Raw genomic sequence first — 17,525 nt, forward strand, 5'->3', positions numbered from 1 at the left:
TGCCTTTTTGTGGCTGTTATAAAACAGGACCAATAAGGCAACCCTTACTTAACTTTACTGTTAAGGTGATCCAACAAATTTAATTTCAAGAAAAAGAAATACCCAAAACTTGTAACATTTATTGTATACTCTTTAGAGGCTGACTAAGTAGGCTTAGGAGTACATTTACTACATATGTATCTACTATTTTGTGGTGGTTTTGCAATTCGCTAATTTACTAATCCACTGTATCCAGACTTTAGAAAACCATTAAACATCAGTTCGCAATCTATGTTTTTTACTTTAGAAGTACAGAATCTCTGGATGTACTAAAAGGTGTGTTTAGAACCAGTTGAAAAACTTTCCAGACAAACTCACCCAAATTATAGGCCTGCCTCTTGCAGTTGTGTTAGCAGCAAGTACTGCACAGATCATTAGCTTTAGGGTCTACTCTCCCGTTGTTGCCCTAGCAGTAGAAGTGTTCTCTATATTTCACTCAGGCATCTTTACTGCAAATGTTGACCCGTTCCAATGGAAAGTGGAAACATACTAATTGAACAGATTATTACATTTAAAGGATCACTTCAGTAAAACAGCTATTGATACTACGACAGAAACATCTGTCATCCCTAATTCCCTCACATGCATAGTACCACGTTCTAAGTTTGACCCAACAACGCAGAACGCATCCATTAAGACATTTTCACGCCTTATGGATCAAGAAACCACACATTCATCTCATAATGGATATTTTCATAAAAATCTCAGTAAGGAGGAAACTGATTGCCCTTAAAGCATTGTCAAAAAGGACTGATGTAATAATAAGGGGAGCAGATAAAGGTGGGGCTATAGTGGTGCAGGAATCTATCTAAATATAAAGAGCAATGTGACCGCCAGCTAAGTGACACCACTACGTACCAACTCTTACCTAAAGACCCCTCGTTGAACTATAAGCAGGAATTGAACGCTTTACTAACACACGGTACCCTGGAAGGAATTATTTCTAATGATCTTAAAGTGGTTCTGACAGTTGAATATCCGATAAAGTACCTAAGATCCATAAGAGCCTCCAGGATCCCTTGGGGTGGCCGATTATATCGGCCCATGAATCACTGTTTCGCCCAATATCAGTCTATTTGGACAGTATATTAAGCACATGTATACAATATGTATCTGGTTATCTTAAGGATACAACTGTACTTTTGATAAAATGAAGGGATTTGCGTTTGGAGGAGGGGTCACCCATGTCGTTGTGTACGGCTGATGTGGCAAGCCTTTACACCTGTATTATACAGAATAATCCCCATTACATTGGCCCTCCAGTTGACTTTTTTTTAATTACTCTGGATGGTCCTCACAAGGAACTTCTTTCTACATGGTGGTAAATACTACCTACAATTGTCAGGCTGTGCGATGGGGTCCTCAGTGGCCCCATCGCACGCTGATGCTTTTATGTATTTGGTAGAAAGCGAGTGGTTCTTCAGTCAGGGCCATCTGAAATCAGAGAATGCAATATATTTACGCTACATAGATGACCTATTAATAATATGATCAGGGACACAAGAACAATTGACTGAATTACTGGAGAACCACAATAAATCTACTAGTGTGGTTAAGGTGACCTATAACATCAGCCCTGATAATGTCCAACTCTTGGATGTAAACATTAACGTATCTAGGGGACTTAATACCATCTGTCTTTTAATATGTACTGGTGATCCCTGCTATTGATAATCTATTTTTTTCCATGTTGGACTATATAGTTACTTTATTTGTTGCTCTTTAATTGCTATAATGCCATCTTATTTATTGGTATTGCTTAAGATTTTACCTATATTGATACAATAACAGTATTTTGATACATAATGATGTGGCTATTACTATGCAATATTGCTTATATGTTCTATTTTTTACTATTTTTTGAAGTGCTGTGTTAGATATTCAGCCTTATATGATTAGGGATCTATTGTATTTATACATATGGGGCATATTTGTGGGCATGTCCTGCTGGTTTATGGGTTAGTGCCTCACTATTATATTTTGCTGCTTTTTATAAAAAAAAATTATTACTGCAAAAACGTTGGTGTTTGTATGGTATGATTACTTTTATGCAGATCTGGTTACCATGGTTACGGGTGCGGCTCCCGTCATATACTGGAAGTGACCGGAGCAGTTGGCTGTTGCTGCTGGGTGCGCCTTTGGTGTTCCCGCTCAGCACAAACACAGGCTATTTAAAGTATGCTTTTTTGTTATTCACTTCTCTGTGTATCGTGATGATGGGTTGTAATAAACCTGAAACATTCATATAAGGCGTGTGCTATTGCCTTCTTTTAAGCGTCCAGTGAGTGCCATCTGCCAGGTATATTTGTGTATGTTCTTCCCTGATGAGCGCCGTGATAAATGATTTACTGTATTTGGTTTTGGGAGTGCCAACCTTTGGAAATTATGGTGTAATGGGCAGTATGGATGGTGTAATGGTTAGCATTACTTCCTCACAGCACTGAGGTCATGGGTTTGATTCCCACCATGGACCTAACTATGTGGAGTTATATATTACTAGGCAATTCATCGTGCCCTAAGGGCGCTCTTCACACCGTCGTGAGGGGCTATGCCCCCTTAACCCTTGCAAGCTCTTGTGGCGAGCAATAGTTGTATTATAAGGAGTATTACACCTCCAATCATAATGGTGTGAGTGGTTAAATATTGCACGGTCAAAGGGCGTGCGATGGTTAAGGGGTAGCAGCCCCTTTCAACGGCGTGAACAGTGCATGCAGGGCCTGATGAATCACCTAGTAGGTGCTGTGGTTGGGGGAGTGGCGGGTACGGGGGAAACGTGGGTGGGGGAGGTGGACCGGGGGTTGGGGAGGGGTGGTTGCATGGGTGGTGCGGGTGGGGGAGGAGTTGGTGCAGTGGTGGAGGAGGGGTGGGTGCCTTGGGTGGGGGTGTGACGGGGGTCTGGGAGGGGTGGGTGCAGGAGTTTGCTGTGGGTGAGGGAGGGGGTCCAGAGCCACTGTGGGTGGTGGAGGGGGCGTGCGGGTGCAGCGGATGGGGCCCGGAGGTACTGCGAGTGGGGAAGGGGCGGGTAATGCTTCTCCTGCTTCACCTCCTGGAAGCAGCTAGGCTGCTGTCCTCCCTTTGACAGTGGCTCTCCCGGAGACTCACACAGCAGCCAATCACTATTGTTAGCGACGGTGTCCCAAAGCACTGCATTACAGGGAAGAAGATGCACTCAATAAACTACAGCTCCCAGCAGCCCTTAGTGCCTGAATGCTTTGGCGATAAGGGTTGCTGGGAGCTGTTGTTTATTTAGTGCGTATACTTCCCTGTAATGCGGCACGTTGGGACACTAGTGCTGACAATAGCGACTGGCTGGCAGAACTGACTGACTCGCTGAATCGATGTAAAAGGTGAGAGTGCTGTGCAGTGTCAGCGTCCAGACATTACCCTCCGCTATATCACCCACTCTATCCATTACATTAGCCATCTCGGGGCTTCCTGGCCAGCCGGCCAGGTGCTATGTTGTGGAGTCAGGGCCTCTGGGGATCTGTGCGCAGCTGTGGCAGGGAGGCACTTCTGTGACATCACACGCAGAGGAGGCTCCGGGGCTCAGAGAGTATGCGGCGCTGGGAGGGCTGTGAAACCCTTCCGCTGCACCGCTTTCATACACACCTATGCGTTGGCCGCAGCAGCTTTTGTTCCACGTGCGGCACAGCTAGGGTGTGGGGATTGATGATGCCGGAGGGGGCAGGCGGACTGGCAGCAGGACATAGGGGGATATTCCGACCTGATCGTAGCTGTGCTTAATTTAGCATAGCTACGATGACTTACACTGACATGCGGGGGGAAGCCCTGCACAGGGCTAGTCCGCCTCGCATGTCAGGCCGGTTCCCCCTGCACAAGTACAAAAGCATCGCACAGCGGCAATGCTTTTGTACTTGAAGAGTAACTCCCAGCCAGCGCAGCTCCTGCGGCTGGCCAGGAGTTACTCGTCGCTGCCTGGGTCGCAGCGGCTGCGTGTGACATCACACAGCTTCTGCGTCCCGCCCACCTCACGGTCCGGCCACGCCTGCATTGGCTGGACCATGGCCACAAAATGGTGGGCAAACGCCGCCGTGCCACCCCTCCCACCCAGCAACCACCTCTGCCTGTCAATCAGGCAGAGGTGATCGGTAGGCAACGACAGCTGTCGGCTGTCAGCCATGTGCCGGCGCACTGCGGCGCCGGCGCATGTGCAGTTCTGACTTGATCACTGCACTGCGATGAACTGCAGCGAGTGATCAGGTCAGAATGACCCCCATAGGACGCTGCAGTAAAAGGTTTTTTTTTTTCCCATATCTACAGCAGAGACTTGCTGCAGATGCAGTGGCATACCCTCCAGTTGTACCTTTTTGCAGGTACTGTACCTTTTTTTATGGTCTGTACCGATTTTTGGCTCTCGAAACTTCCTTTAAAAGTAAAAGGAAAGGGGCGTGGCTACGCCACTGTACCCGTGGCCACTCCCCCTTTTTGAATTTGTAGTGATTTTTCTGTGCAAATTGTTGGAGGGCATGTTGCTGCAGATGCAGTGGGTCTATTTTGGGGTGTGGGGCTGGAGCTGCAGCTCCATCAGCCTCATTGTTAATCCTGCTCTGGAAACACACACAGCAGCCAAAGGGCAGTCCCTCCCATTGGATGTAAATTACTGTGTGGGAGGGCATTTCTTGCCCAATCAGCTGTAGACTGGGTGTGAGAGACCAGCTGCTAACCCAATGAGAGCTTCTAGCCACGCCCAGCGTTAGCCACATAGTCACAGAGTGACAGATCTGGGCAATTATATAGGAGATCCCCATGCTTGCTTGGGTTTCCTCTGGGTACTCTGGTTTCCTCCCACAATCCAAACATATACTGGTAGGTTAATTTGATCCCAACAAAATTAACCCTAGCATGAATGTGTGTGTGTGTACATGTGGTAGGGACTATAGATTGTAAGCTCCACTGGGGCAGGGACTGATGTGAATGGCCAAATATTCTCTGTAAAGCGCTGCGGAATATGTGTGTGCTATATAAATAACTGGTAATATAAAAATAATACATACATAAATAAAGAAGAATAGGCCAAAATTCCTCCACAGTAATGTGAAACACTGACCTCCACTTCTAGGAATTAGATTGCAGTTGCTGCTGCCAAAGATGGTACCAGGGGCATCAGAACGGGGGGGAGGGGCGGCAAATATGACAGGGGCGCAGGGGAGCGCTTACCTCCGAATCCCTGCAGGCGGCATCTCTTTTAAAAACAGCCTGCTACTCTCCGACCTGCCCGGGATTATACAAGAGGGCAGGTCCACATGGCAAAAAGTCATTTCTACACAGAATTCACCATAGTTTTGTAGATAATATCAGGGATCTTTGCCTAGCTGCTAGCATGATGTCATACCTTAAACAGCACCACTATGGCATGAATGGTTTGGGGCTTACGGGTCCCGCAATGGATTTGCTGCATCTCTCTGTGGGATACTCAGCCACCCCGTGGAAGTAGTGCCGGGAGTGCACCACCTTCACCCGGTCCAAGCTGGACATCCTGGAAGCGCTGTTTGCCAAGATCTGCTACCTGGACATCTTCATGCGGGAGTAGATGGCTCTGAAAATCACCTGCCTGAATGCCGTTCAGGCCTGGTTTAAGAACGGGCCGGGCTAAGTGCCGGAAGCAGCAGTAGCAGCAGAGCGGCGTCGCCGGGGCGGAAGAGCTGGCCGGCTAAGAAGAAGTGCAGCCCACCCCGGGAGAACAGAGGCCAGTTCACCCTGCTGGTGGCCGTGTTTAGCTCCGGCTGCTCCACCAGATCCAGCTCCAACTCCTCCGGGAACCCTGGCCTGGGCGCGGCCTCCATCTCCCTGGGCACCGACCTGGCTCCTGGTCTGCAGCCACCTCCTACCTCATTTCCTAGGGCCTGGCCGCCAGCTACAGCCAGGGCTACCGACCCCTTCCTCCTCTTACTTCGGGGGTGTGGACTGTGTCTCTTACCTGGCCTCCATGCACTCCCACCAACACCCCCAACTCAATCCCATGGCCCCCTCCTCCATGTCCAGCCACCACCACCATCACCACTGCCACCAGGGCTATGCCCTCACAGCGCTACACTTCAACTCCTCTGACTGCCTGTACTACAAGGATCAGGCTACCTGGAAGTCTCAGGTGCTGTGAGACCTGGTGCCAGTGGGAAGGACAGGGTGGAGTTCCCATGTGGCTCTGCCTGGCTTCCAGTGACTTGTGCCTGGACCTTACACACTACTCTGCTCAGCCATGGCCTCTTATTTATTGCTCACCTGAGCCTGGGATCTGGACTGTACCCTCAGGCCCCAACCCAAAGCTCCTTCCTAAGTGTATATACACGGGGAAGATTTCCCCTCCCTCATCCATTGTCAATCTGTACAGAATCAGATGTGGTTTTTGTCCCCCCTTCGCCCCCAAACTATATTATATAGGACTTTTAGCCTCTTGATGCATGAAGCAGATGGAATATGTACATATTTAGTCCGTTTGAAGGACCCATTTTAATTTTTATTTAATTATAATTGTATTGAGTTTAATATTCCACAAACCCCCACCCCCACCCTTCTTCAGAGAAACCAAAACACTGACTTGACATATGGGGGTTTATGGATACATTCACTGCACACTCTGCCACATATATATATATATATATATATATATATATACATATATACATATATATATATATACATATATATATATATATATATATATATATATATATATATATACATATATACCAGAATTTCTATGGATGTAGGAAAGGATGGCACTCTGCGGACTTTTCTTTAAAGAATGATGGTAATTAAAATCACAATTCTTTAAAGAAAAGTCCGCGGAGTGCCATCCTTTCATACATCCATAGGAATTCTTATACACTACATGGGAACGGCACCCCGGCAGCTGCTATTAAAAACTGAGTGCCCCTCCACCCTTGCATATATATATATATATATATATATATATATATTTATTACAGGAGGATCTACAGTAGAGATTCCCCAAATAATAATAAAATAGTAATTAAAATAGGAAAAAAAGTGAGCAACTCTGATTAAAATGCTACTAGACTATTTTAGCTTTCACTTAGGCTGGATCCAAGGGCGTAGCTACCATAGGTGCAGGCAGTGCAGCTGCTATGGGGCCAAGAGCTGAGCGGGGCCCACCTTCCCTGTCAAAGCTACATGTGTTATATACATTTTTCAACATTGGGTGGTATGTAGGGGTCCTTTAAAACTTTTTGCTTGGGGTCTGCAATATACCTTTGACAAAACTGCCCCTGGAAGACAGCAAAATGCGTAAGGACCCTGTGTTGGATGTTGGAACATTATCATCCAGGACATTTGGACGGTGGACTTCTAAAAAAGCCGGGGACTCCCTCCCAGTACCATCCCACTGCCATTTGGAGGATCCATTTTCCCGTAAACTGGTGTGTTGAAATCCTCACTTGCTGAGACAGCGCCAGGGAATTCTGCATTGGTACCTCCAGGATCGGTAACTATTTGTGGAGAGACATATACCTATTGTGCAGTGGCGTAAGTTTCTTCCAGTTGCCCGGAGGCAAGAAATATATTGGTGTCCCCCCCCTATGTATATATATATATAATTTGCTCCTACATAGTAAGCCTGCAGATTCTAACTATATGAAGCTACTACAAAACCATTGCAACTAGGCAGATCTATGTAGGGGTCCAGCCACACACTACATAGATCTGCTCAGTCCCACACAATGCTGATTATTTCTCTGACAATTAATTTGCAAGTGTCATACCCAGGATTAGAACCGACAACCTATTACACTGGAAACATGCACCTTACTGATGGAGATATCTGCTGTTGCATATGAAGTATGAGAATTCTAACTATATGAAGTTAATTGTAATTGTCAGACAAATAACTTCATATAGTTAAAATTTTCATGCTTCCTTTATAGGAGCAAATAGCTTCATCAGTAAGGTGTCTGCTTCCAGTATATCTATAATAAAGAGGGTATGATTTGTAAGGTGTAGTGGCTAGTGGGGAAGTTGGCTACGGAAGAGTTACCGGCTGTTGTCAATTAACTTATTTGATTAATGTTGCTGAAGACACAGAACAGGAGGAAAGGGGCCCCCCTTCAAAGCAGGAGCCCGGCGGCAGCTGACTCCGTTGCCTCCCAGAGTTCTGCCTCTGCTATTGTGGCTAAGGAAAATTGAGGTCCACCAACCACTGGACATTAAATCACTCATGCCCTGCATAAGATCCCAATTGGCTTTTTGTAGCCAGCTATAATTTTTAAAATGCTCTATATGTGCACGAATTAACTCTTTCGTTATCAGATATTTTAAATTTAAATGTATTTATTAAATTGTTGATCGATCCTTTCCACCTGTCTGCATTTATTTATTCAGCGCTGTATAATACTTTTAATAGTGGTTTGGTTTGTGTTTGGTTTGGAGTGACTGTCCAATTGTTACAGCTGCTTAGGAGAACCAGCCCTGTCAAGCGCGAGGTACACCCACTCCTGTGAGTGAGGAGAGGTCCAATTTGTTTGTTGCAGTACTATATATCATAATGTGAATTGGGGGTACTGTGTGGCATAATGGCCCTCATTCCGAGATGATCGCTAGCTGCCATTGTTCGCAGCACAGCGATTAGGTCAAAAATCGGCTGTTCTGCGCATGCGTACGGGCCGCAGTACGCACGCGCAAATTACTTTCACACAAAACTACACAGTTTTACACAAGGGCAAGCAACGCTTTTCTGACGCTCTATTGATCGGTGAGTGATTGACAGGAAGTGAGTGTTTCTAGGTGGTAACTGGCCGTTTCAGGGAGTGTGCTAAAAAAACGCAGGCATGACAGGCAAAAACACAGGCGTGTCTGGGAAAACGGGGGAGTGGCTGGCCGAACGCTGGGTGTGTTTGTGACGTCAAACCAGGAACTAAACTGAGTGAAGTGATCGCAAGTTAGGAGTAAGAATGGAGCTGCTCAGAAACTGCATGAAAATTTTTACGAGCAGTTCTGCTAACCTTTTGTTCGCACTTCTGCTAAGCTAAGATACACTCCCAGAGGGCGGCGGCCTAGCGTGTGCACTGCTGCTAAAAGCAGCTAGCGACCGATCAACTCGGAATGACGGCCAATGTGTGCTGGCAGCTCTGAAATGTGACATAGGGCCTAATTCAGACCTGACCATAGCAGCAAATTTGTTAGCAGATGGGCAATACCATGTGCACTGCAGGGGAGGCAGATATAACATGTGCAGAAAGAGTTAGATTTGGGTGCGTTATATTGTTTCTGTGCAGGGTAAATTCTGGCTGCTTTATTTTTACACTGCAATTTAGATTTCAGTTTGACCACACCACACCCAAATCTAACTCTCTCTGCACGTTATATCTGCCCCCTTGCAGTGCACATGGGCCCTCATTCCGAGTTGATCGCTCGCTAGCTACTTTTAGCAGCCGTGCAAACGCATAGTCGCCGCCCATGATCGCTCGCTTTGCAAGAGTACAAACACCTGTGCAGCAGAGTGGTTGCAAACACATTTTGTGCAGAACAAGACCAGCCCTGTAGTTACTTATTCTGTGCAATGATTGCTGCGACGAAGGACCCGGTATTGACGTCAGATACCCACCCAACAAACGCCCAGCAAACACCTGGCCACACCTGCGTTTTTCCAAACACTCTCCGAAAACTGTCAGTTGCCACCCAGAAACTCCCACTTCCTGTCAATCTCCTTGTGTCCGCCAGTGCGACTAAAAGCGTCGCTACAACCTGTGCAAAACCACAAAGCTCTTTGTACTTGCACAACGCGCCTGTACATTGCGGAGCATACACATGCGCAGATTAGCCCCGTTCTGCCATAATAGCTGTGCTGCAAAAATCCGTAGCGAGAAATCAACTGGGAATGACCCCCAGGGTTTTGCCCATCTGCTAACAAATTCGCTGCTACGATCAGGTCTGAATTAGGCCCGTAGGGTGAACTTAAGCACTACAGCGGTTCATAAAAGACACTAGGGCACTACTATTGGGCATAACATTAAATAAGGCTCTACTATGGTCCAGAAAATAAACTAGGGCACTAGTATAGGGCATAAAAAAAAACAAATGCTGCAGAGAATTATCTCTCTAGAAGCATTGGGATGGGGAGCCCTTCAAGATGTTGCTATAGGGCCCATAAAGTTCTGGCTACTCCCCTGGCTTGGTCAGTAATCTGCCACTAGAAAGTATTGAGGTCACTGAGGCATGAGGCAGTCTGTGCCTCACTGATGTCATCGGTTCCTAGTGAATTGATGGGCTACATTCTCATGAATATTGCCTCGGTTGTCCCATAGTGTATGTCCCAGCCTGGCCACGCCTCCTCCCAGTAATGCAACTGGGAAGGAGAGACAGCTGCCAGCGGCTAGGACACAACAAACAAAGATAGGAGTACTCAGCAACCTGCGGTAGCAGACTGTTTTTAAAGGAGATGCCTACCATGTGGATCTGCAGGTAAGCGCTCATCCGCACAGCGGTGGGGGGCTAAAAAGGTAGAGTAGGCCGGCACCATGGAGGTGCCAAAATAAAAAAAATTCTACGCCCCCCCCCCCCCCAACCTAAAAACATTATGACACCCCTGGGTGGTACAAACGGTTATTAAATCTAGGGGGAATTCATTTTTATATGGTGACATGTTTTGGATAACTTTTCTCCTTCAATAAAATTGATAATTTAATAAACTATTTTTTGTCATTAATCAGGTTAACTTGGTCTTACATTCTATTTGTTTTCAGATCTGAAACAATTAGGTGTGACAAATATTAAAGAATAGAATAAATCAAGAAGGAGAGGGAAAGTTTTCATGGCACTGTACATACAGTATGGTATATTAATAAAATATTTATGCAAAAAATGATTTCCATGTTTTCATGTTTTGATCTCACAAATATCTCTGGCCAGTGGCTACATATTTCTACTGATCAAATCCACAGACACTGAAACATCAATGGCATTAGAAAACTGATATCACAGCTGCATAATCACATTGATGGCTGTTGTTTATTTGTAACTGTTCAGCAAAACTACTTACAGTACCTGGTGTCAATGAACCTATATATACAAACATTTACTCAGTTCATGGGAATATAATGATCACAAAATCCCTGTGTGTTTTCATGTGATGATATAAAGCATACTGTATGTGGTGCTTTTTTCTGTTTACAGTATATACTACATGGGCTTATTCACGAGCCTAATTGATAGTAACACATACTACAAGTACCGGCGGGAAAGGAGACATTAGACTCTGCCTTATTTCCTCCTTGAGTTTAATTTTTAGCTGTATCTCCAAGTACGTAAGGAGAATTGGTCTAGAAATATAATTAGAATTGGTCTAGATATATAATTGATACTGTAAAGGTGGGTACACACTAGGCGTTTCGGGATTGCCGGTGATGGACGACTATGTTGTTGAGCGGTATAGCGTTCAGCAATATAGTGTGTACACACTAAATGTTATCGTTAAACGATAATGATCAGTGATGTCACCGCCGGCATTCCCAAACATGTAGCTCAGCCACACATTGACGGGTTGAGCTTCATGTCAGCTCTATATTGGTGATTGCTGAATGACATGTGGGAGTGCGATTCGCTCATCGGTCACCAATATTACCCCCAAACACACTGGACGATTTCAGCCTAAAAATAAACAATTATGACATTTATGTCATTATCGTTAATTTTGAAGACTGAAATCACCTATTGTGTACCCCCCTTAAGACTAATATATTGCCTATTGAATCATATCTTAATTCGTTCTCTGTTTTCATTAATTGCAACATTAATAAAATACACTTTCCTACCTATGGATACAGAATAAATGGTTTGCAATTATCCTGCTTTTTACTGGGTTATTTTTGTCAGTATTTTATTAATGTTATATATTTGTGTCTCAATTTTCTATACTTTATAAAATATTATTAAAAGTTTACTTTTTACTATATATATATATATACATACAGTATACAGCTGTAGCCACGCTGATCATTGCCGCGGTACGGATAGTGATGGTGTGAACGCCCACTGTGGCCTGTCACAGAGCAGCATGTTTGCACTATTCCACGATGCATGCCCACATGCGTATGCATCGCAGCATAGATGAGCGTGGCTACATCTGTATATCACATACTAGTAAGAGTGACCCACCAAGGAGAACTTCTTTCTCTTTATACCTCCATGCTCCAGCATACCCAATAAGTGTATGTCTTCCAGGACCTGTTGGAAATTCTGACTGTAATTATACTTGTTAATGAGAGAAGATTTATTCTTCAGGGCGATGTAGTCACAGGCACAAAAGTAACATTAAGCCATCATACAAGTTGATGAACAACTAACACATTTTCATCTAACTTCGTACACTAAAAATGATGTTCATCTTTGCAAACACATTGTGGCATGAAGTGATAGGTCAAGCTTTTATCTTTAAAGAGTTATATTTGCAAACGTTTAAGTGATTCTACATAACTTACTCAAGTGCTTGGCAACCTTGCAATATTTTATGGTGTCTAGCTTTGTTGATCGTCTGACAATAGGCTATTTGTTCTTCCTTTTTAACTATCGTAATTGTCCAGATGTCTTCAAGTGTTCGGCAAACAACTCTTTCAAACTGCGTCCTTGCTAACTCTTTCACAAGATACACATACAAAAGACCTTGTAAATTTCAACATACTGCTGACTTAATTAAAAGTATTATTTATATGAGAATTAAATATTCTGAAACAAAAGGGGGATACATTGTACAACAGGGATCGGGAAGCAGTAGTTCCTGGGGAAACATAATTCTGAAATGTCTAACCAATAATTATCTGTTACCCCAACACCCACTGGCACAGGTGTTCAGAGGAGCCAAGGAGCTTTAAACATAGGGTTGTTCTTTTGTGCCCTATCACCTTTGGCGTTTTGCCTCAAGTTGAACGAGTTAAGACTAGAGATGAGCGGGTTCGGTTTTACTCGGTTTTACTCGGATTTACTCGGTTCTCAAAACGGCATCTTATTGGCTTACGATGTCTCGTGTTTTGGATAGCCAATCGGATACCGATTTGAGAACCGAGTAAAACCGAGTAAAACCCGAACCCACTCATCTCTAGTTAAGACTGAGTGACACTATAACAAGGGGACATCTTTTACTGTTAGGCATACTGTATTTTAAAAATAAAACATTATGTATCTAAAATATGAAATATGAATGGTGACGTGCAGGTATTAATGTGCATAGAAGTTTTTTCTTATAAAGCATTAAAAAATATGCAATCTTTCAAAAGTGGAACGTGCTACTAAACTGAGACCATGTTGCTGCTCCTTCAGGGAAGGAGGAACAGCAACATGGCTGTCGAAACTACAACTGAAGATGGTGGCCGAGACTACTACTTAAAATGTACGGTACTACATTGGGACTGTGTTATAGTGCCACAGTTGAAAGACAGTAGGTATGGCCTTCAGCATCTGAAACTATCGATAGCTAAAATTAGAGATGAGCGGGTTCGGTTTTACTCAGTTTTTTCTCGAATTTACTCGGTTCTCAAAACAGCATTTTATTGGCTCATGGATGTCTCGTGTTTTGAATAGCCAATAAGATGCTATTTTGGGGAACAGAGTAAATCCGAATAAAATCAAGTAAAACCCGAACCCGCTCATCTCTAGTTAAAATCTATGTGATCACCTACCACTGATGCTTTCTGCTATCAAATACCTGTGCTGAGAGCTGAAGAGGATTTGCTGTACAGAAGTCAGAAACTGTATAGGTGGGGTAATGTCTCCTTTGCGCATGCGCAGCCACCGTGGTGCTGACCAGCTGCAGTTGCACTGCTATGCTGAATAATGATGTGGGACAGAATAATGATATGGGATACATGGTGGCCATAGACACCGGAGTGCTTCAACAATTTTCTCTTCTGCTCTCCTTCCCCATGATCTGTGCTGGACTGCTGACTGACAGGTGAGCTCAGGCTTCTCAGTCAGTCAGTTAAGTCAGTGAGTCGTGCCAGCCTACACCCCTCCCCTGTACACCTTACCTATCCAAGCACACATCTTCACTGACTGACAGAAACAAATCTCTGGGACTCAGGGGGACATGTACTAAGCAGTGATAAAAGCAGAGAAGTGAGCCAGTGGAGAAGTTGCCCATGGCAACCAATCAGCTGCTCTGTATATGTTTATATAGAAATTTCAAATGTTACATCAATGCTGATTGGTTGCCATGGGTCACTTCTCCACTGGCTCACTTCTCCATTTTTATCACCGCTTAGTACATGTCCCCCTAAGTCATGAAAGAAACCATCCTCATCGGCCTCACTGCTATTATCAATGGTGGGACAACATCTGCATCCGTGCCATACATGCTGAAACCTTCAGATGCTAGGTACAGACCATCAATGGCTTGTAACCATTGATGGTCGATGGCCATCCCTATCAGACAGTAATCTTTCACTCAGCTACAGTGAAACCTTAGATTATCTACTGTTTTTGATGTTGTTACAGCATCCTGCATGCAGTAATAATTATATACACTAATCGGCTCAAGTTCTGCTCCATATAGCATTGTGTACACAGGGAGTACAGCTGTACCTGCTTTATCTTCAATAAACCACTCCACTGGTTAGATTAAGTAGTTGGACTGGACTGTTTGTAGGGCCACAAAAAACTTTTATGGCCCTCAGTAATGAAGTGGGTGTAATTTAATTGCAGAGGTGTTGCCAATTTTGCAATTAAGTTGCCGCAAAGTGGTGCGAACTCACATGGGGGTGTCAGGTTCCCCTCAGCCATTGCCATGGAAGGGGCGTGATCAGTGTGATTGCTTTCCCCTTGCAGGCAGAGGAGACTGATGCATGCTTTACTCAGTGGAAGCAGCCTCCCTGAACCTACTGCAGCCCAGCAAACAGCAGCATGTGTGGAGCTGGCAAAAGAGGCTGCTGTAAACTGACAGGTAAGTTGGAAGGGGGGGGGGGGGGGGCAAGGTGGACCTAGGAATACACAGAGCCCCTCCAAGAAGTCTGAGCCCGGATAATTAGTACCCACTCTCCCCCTCTCGGCACCACTAGCTGTTCGTAGTTGTAAGGCATCCTCTAGTGTGTACAGAAACTCTACTACATCATCAAGTCTGTACGAACTTATTTCCAACACAATCAATACAGAGCATTTTCTTTGCTATTTGTATATAAGGACAGCAAAGCAACACTCCTTTATAGAAACATTTTACTCAGATGAGACAGATTACAAGTCTGATAAGTCTGTATAAACCAACAATGTTATGTTTATCTATATAGTGTCCACATATATTATACGGGACAGACTTTAAAAAAAGTTTTGGACGACTGAAAGCAATGACAAATCTACACTTTATGATTTCACCAAAGTCAAGTAAGAACAGAGGTTTCATATGTGACTGTATTTACTTCAGACCCATACATCCTGCTGCCAATGGGCATAACCTGAATTTAACGTACAGTACAACCTCCTCATCTAAGCATCGAAGCCAAGCATCGGTATTATACCAGATTGTCCACTCCGGATATTGTGAACTGAAATGGTGGGGACTGATTTTGACTATAAAATCTTCTTATTCGCTATACATATTTATAAACAACTCTTTAAATTGCAGCACAATTATTAAAATTACACTCATACAACATGAAAGAAACAGCTGTCAGTTATGTGGCAGAGGAAATGTTTATCTATATTGACTTCCATAAGACATCTTGAATGATTCATTTGCTTGACCATAATTGAGAGTCATTAGATTGATTGCCTCATTTTCTGTTTCTAGGATAATATTAAAAGGAAACAATAGATTTTTGAAGTGCTCTAAGTTTTGTTATCATGTGGGTCAGTTTTATATGCAACACTGTGTTAAATTAGGATGGCCATTCTTCCAGTGGTTCTTATATGCAAATGTAATCCATTACAGATGCAATACATTGTAAATCTGGCACACACAGTACAGTAGTTTCATTTTTAAGAACTGTTAAAAACTGATAATAAAGGTCCTCTGGGATGAAGAATTAAAATGGTTTATTTTTATTTCTAACCTTTGGTGAACTCAGTGAAAGGAAAGAATAAAAACTTAAAATTGTGAATTCAGCTAATCCTTAGGCGAAGCACTGGCAAGATCCAGGGAGGATTCGTAAATGAGCTTGCTTCTGCTTGTTGGCATGTAATGCAAAGCACTTGGGAAATACAATAAACAATACAGTAAGAGAAGAAACAATATAAAGAAAGACAATGCTGTAATAAATCATTGGAAGCTTTCTAAATAGGAAAATAACAGAAAGAAATTGGCATATTCTCTATAGAATGTTTGTAGAAAGTAATTATGGGGTTGATGTATCAAGCAGTGATAAGAGTGGGCCAGTGGGAATGTTGTCAATGGCAACCAATCACCTTCTACCTATCATTTTATAGAATGTTCAGCACTTAATTAATGCTACCTCAAAGCTGATTGGTTGCAACTCCCCCACTGGTCCACTTCTTCACTCTTTTTACTGGTTAATACATCAACCCCACAATCAGGGCCGTAACTAGTTGTGTGTGGAGGGGGTACTGCACATAGCACTGCAGAGTAGGGGGCGCTCTTGGCAGCACTTGTCAATTATCTGTTTTAATTGCTTTCACTTGCAACTTCCCCCTTTTTGAAGCCCAGCACCTCCTGACCACCACTGTCTCCTTTCACCCACCCCTTCCATTGCTATTACCTATACAACATTCATGAACTTAACTTGAGAGCGCTTAGTTATTCAGTCACATTGTCCTTTATTACATTTCAAGATGCTGACATACCCGGGATTCAAACCTATTGCATGTGGAATTGAACTCAGACAATCTATTCATTGAGCTACCTGACCTTGCATACAAAGGTAGATAATTTTAAGCTAAAGAATACTATTTGAAGCTTACAGTACCTTGTACATTGTGAAAAAATGATCAGCATTGCGGCTGAGCAAATCTATGTAGTGTGTGGCTGCAAGAGATTGGATGTGTGGCTGCACACTACATAGATCTGCTTAATTGCAATGTTGCACCTTAATTGCAATGCATGGGCCTTATGTCGCAACTGAAAAAATGGAGAGGGGGGTGGGGGCGACAATTTTCTCTCTCTGGCACAGGGCACCAAACATTCTAGTTACAGCTTTGCCCCCAATTAATAAAGTAGTATCTGAAATGCACAAATTAAATTTCAACCTGGAAATAATTATTTTACTTAATTTATAGTCTATGAATTTTTGGCAGTCAATCAATTTTACTGGATGATATAGTTGGGTTATGACTGATTACATGTTAACAGGTTATTCCTCCAATAAACAATCCAAAATGTTACACCAAGTGTGGAATAATCCTACTTACCCTATTAATGAGTACATAAATATTTAACAAGAACATATGTGAAAAGTAACATTCTACCAATAAGTACAGTACAAGTTTAAAAAAGTACTGACAGAGAAGTACGTAACATGGTACATGCTAGTTGCATTATAATTGTCAGTGTTAGTTTTGCTTGTAACTTCCAATACTGG

The 17,525-nt window shown here is 43.6% G+C and overlaps 1 pseudogene; it reads left to right on the plus strand.

Moving 5' to 3' along the window:
- The first annotated feature begins 5,380 nt into the window (after nt 1–5,380).
- On the plus strand, nt 5,381–6,157 carry LOC134934641 (homeobox protein OTX1-like; annotated as a pseudogene).
- Nucleotides 6,158–17,525: the final 11,368 nt, after the last annotated feature.

The sequence above is a fragment of the Pseudophryne corroboree genome, chromosome 6, assembly GCF_028390025.1.
Source record: "Pseudophryne corroboree isolate aPseCor3 chromosome 6, aPseCor3.hap2, whole genome shotgun sequence".
In the NCBI taxonomy this organism is placed as follows: Eukaryota; Metazoa; Chordata; class Amphibia; order Anura; family Myobatrachidae; genus Pseudophryne; species Pseudophryne corroboree.